A 4,157-nucleotide genomic window follows, 5' to 3' on the forward strand; every position below is an offset into this window, starting at 1 on the left:
TCTTCAAAAGCATGAGACTGAGGTGGCGAATCCTCAGACTCAGCATCAATACTTACAACATCCAACTCCTCAGAGCTGGATAGTTGCAGTATTGGTGCCTCTATCGGGGGGGAAGAAACCGCAGCGCGTGCTTCCACACCCTGATGAGAGGCACTGGATCTGTCAGTAAGAGGCTGAGATAAGGCAGAGCCCGTCTCAACATCCACTGACAGATCCATTTGCGAACCCCAGGTCTGAGATCGTTGCCGAGCCTCAGCCGCGGCGGGACCCGAGCCCTGGGGAACGTGGTCGGGATTGAACCGAGCCAACCGGGATCGGAGCATCCGCAATGGAAGCGCACAGCAATGCACACAGTCACCACCCTCGAGTGCTGACTGGGCATGCTCCTCTCCCAAACAAACAACACAAAGAGTGTGTGTGTCACCTCCCGTTAAATAACGCGGGCAGGGATGGACACACACTCGATACTGCTGCTTGCTCGCCATATCTGAATAAATATATATATATATAGACAGACAACACCAAATAACAAGGACAGATTTCAACACAGAGCGCGACTGAAGACTCAGAAAGCTTTCGTTTTCTGTTTCGGGCCGGCTTTTATAGCTTCCTGGTACGTGACGTCACCCGCCTCTGACGTCCCGCTACACCATTGGACTGATTTTACATGTGCTTCAAGACGTCATCACGCAAAGCGTTCCCCATAGCGTCATTCTCGACGCAACGGGAGTTCCCTTGAAAGGGAACTTTATGATAGGAAAGTACGGACAGCACCTTTGACCAAGCCTCTACATATGGGGCACTTGCGCAGAGAAGATGCACATTCTTTGCACACAACTAGGTGACCACAGGGGATGAAGACAATGTTCACTTCCTTATCCATGCAAACTTTGCATGTGCGCTCCTCTTGAAGTCTTCTTAACTGTTCCTCCATAGGCAAGTCTGAAAGATCTTGACTTGGTGATGCAGCTTCATTGGTCTGGGCCATCAGTTCTCTCAGCAGGCAGACATCATTCTTCTTGATCCAGTTGCAGAAGACTTCTGCTGCTGCATTTCCTTTCGACAGGACTAACTCAATGAGCTGCCCTGTCTGCTGCTTGACTGTAGTGCAGTTACGAATAATGCCATACTCTTTCTGCGAGATGACGTTCTCCTCTAGAAGATGGTCCATTAAGCTCTGCACACTTTTTAGTTGCTGTGACATGGCAAGATGATGTTTCTTAAGAAAAGTAAGAAACTTACTTTCTCGCTCCTCCTCTCTCTTCTCATCTTCTGCACTTAGTAAATCAGACACCAACTCTTGAACGGTTTCGTAATTTTCTCCACTTGCGAGGATTTTGCTTTGAACGGTTTGCTTCACCACAGGATTGTTCATCATCACTGCATCTTCTGAACGGTCTTCTCCAGGAACCAGGTGTACAACAGGTGGATCAACAAATTCTCTTGAGTCGCTGTCTCCATTAGTCAATAGCTGTTCAAATAGTCTTGGAAATCTTGCTTGAATCTGATGAACAAACTCTTGGCCCTTTTCTTGCAACAGGTATTCACATCTTGGAAACCACTTAGCATGTTCTCTCCATGGATCATCACCAGACTCCCAACATCTGAGTCCACCATCACAACAAAAGCACTTCACGTCATCATTACGACCAACATAGTAAAAACCAGCCTTAGCCAATTGGTCTGGTCGAACAGTTATTCTTGAGGGCCAGTTGACAAATGTGAGCAACCTTTCTTCACACTGTTGCATTGCCGATCCATTGGAAAGGCCGCCACCAGATAAAGGTACATTATCTGCACGGTCACCTCGAACGAAGCGGCAGTTGGGGTAATGCCTCTGGTGCTCTGATACTGCCCGATCTCCTGGTTCCCAGTTGCTAAGCTGGCCTCCACAACTGAAGCAAGCCACTCTGTCGCCCTGGCCAAGGTAGTAGAAACCGCTTTTGGCAAGCTCGGCTGGAGTTAATGTAGCAAGAGCCCAATTCTGAAAGGTGTCAAGGCGTTCCAGTTCCCGACGCATGCCAGGATTGTGACAAGTCGGAGGTCGCTGGTGAGACATAGGACTGGAGAGGGCCAGGTTGCTGAATGCCTGCTCCTCCATTTGGCCTGAAATGGATGCCGTGGTGGTCGATGTTACGGCTGTCGCAGGGGCGGAAAGCTGTAGGATGGCTACGTTGCGAAGCGGGGGAAAAGGCAGAGTGAGAGGACGACAGGAGGTTTGCGGTGGCGGGTAAAAATGTGACCACAGGGCGTGTCCACTCAAGCCCTTCTCTCTGCTGGACATCCCATGACTAGTGTCTAGTCGTCCATGACAGAACACATAATCTTATTAAATACCCTCTATGATGCAGGAACCGATGCTAAGAACAAAATCAAATTTTGTTCAACACCACAATTTCAAAAATTGAAAAATCACCACACAATTTCAGGTATTCACATCTTGGAAATGGTTGCCACCTCAGGAATACAGTCATTTAAATGCAGAAATCAAATATTGAAATATTGAAATATTTAATCTTTTAAATCATATAGTATTTTTAATTATTCTAAATATTATTATTCTAAATATTATTATGTATACTATTATAATACTATTATTATGAGCTCAGACATTTTTTCATTCAGAAATTTTTATTTCAACATTATACTTTCATACATTGAAGTAGTGAAGAAAATGATAGATCGGCAGTACATAAAGTAAAACAATAATGACATTTACAGATGGTCTAACCAGAATAGAAAATCTCTGCAGGCTATCATGTCTTGCTCTAGGATGTAGTTGACCAGACTTTCAACTAATTCACCAACATCAGATTTTGAATTTTTTGACACCAGTGACACACAGAGATCCGTTACAAAAGTACAAATAGCGAGTATCTCGCTGATTTCAAATTCATCACAACATGCACGCAGCACATCCAGAACTTTTCTGAGGATTACACCGTTCGGCTCTTTGCCGTTAAAAAACATGGGCGTTACATCAGTCCATGACTTTGTCAGGCCTCTTATGACATCCATTTCATTTTTGAGATTTGTCACACGTTTGGTATCCTGTGCACAATCATTTTTCATACCACACGCAGCATCGATGATCCTGTGCATCAAGCCAACCATCTGGCCTCTAAAATGATCTTTAAACATAGAGTCTAGCGTAGCTCTTAAAGGACACTCTTTGCCCGTGGCGCACTCACATGCTGGATGATACTTGTTCTCCATCAGGTTTTGCGTTGCCATTTTTTCAACTTTTCGAATAGTCCACTATTCGATGATGAAAGATGCTTTTCGTTCCTGGAATCGCCTGAGTGAGTCCTTGCGGCACAGTCGTCCAGGGTTTGTGCGTTAATGCTCGGAAGTTTGTGTTTTTGGGTCAGGAGCGTAGTTTTCATCAGGCAAATGTTGAAGCGGGCTTTGACAGTCCTTCAACTTTTGATCAATAAGATGATGCAGTAGCACAGCAGTCCGACGCTAGTAGAGCTAGAAGTAGAGCTAGAGCGTGCGATGTCCTGAAATATTTATCAGGATGGCGATTGGGGTCCGCCCCTCGCCCCACTGGAGGGGTTGTATAGGGGTGTCGTCATCAGGAAAGCCATAAATAACTATGTAAATTATAGTCACGATGCAACAGAAGTAGCGTCATGGAGAAGTTATGCCACCAGAGAGAAGTTTATTATTTTTACTCAATCCAGTTACAAAATCTGATTAAACATATGCATGGGTGAATTGTTCGCCATAAGTTCTGTAACAAACATTTAGAAAGTAGTTAGGATCTATTTCATTTTGCGCATGCTTTAACCCTTTAGGCGCCAGAGGTTTTTTCCTAAAACGTTCGATTTTGACATCTTAATTTTAAAAGGCTATATCTTAAAAGTGATAAAAGATAGAGACTTTCTGTAAATTAGAGAAATATTAAGGATGACCCAAAGTTTATGTAGGGATTACATTTTCCCATCTAATTTGCATATTATGACGTCATATGGTGGCGGCCATCTTGGATTATAGAATTTTCATGAAAAGTCACGTTTAAATGATAAAATGCAGCACTTCTTTCCCCCAACATGTCCCTCACCTTCTTTATGCTATATTGCACAATACTGAATGCTCAGGTAAATAGTAAGTAGTAAACAAACTGTGTAAATCACTACTAATAAATAGTAGAA

At 43.9% G+C, this 4,157-nt stretch overlaps 1 pseudogene across 1 annotated transcript; it reads right to left on the reverse strand.

The window, feature by feature from the left end:
• Positions 1-748: 748 nt before the first annotated feature.
• On the reverse strand, positions 749-3,234 carry LOC311097629 (putative inhibitor of apoptosis; annotated as a pseudogene). Its single transcript has 2 exons — positions 2,980-3,234; positions 749-2,291 (listed from the first exon to the last, which is right to left on the reverse strand). The product of its transcript is annotated as a putative inhibitor of apoptosis (transcript).
• Between the last annotated feature and the right edge of the window lie 923 nt (positions 3,235-4,157).

Source organism: Abramis brama (genome assembly GCF_963993115.1).
Source record: "Abramis brama genome assembly, chromosome: 1".
Classification (NCBI taxonomy): domain Eukaryota; kingdom Metazoa; phylum Chordata; class Actinopteri; order Cypriniformes; family Leuciscidae; genus Abramis; species Abramis brama.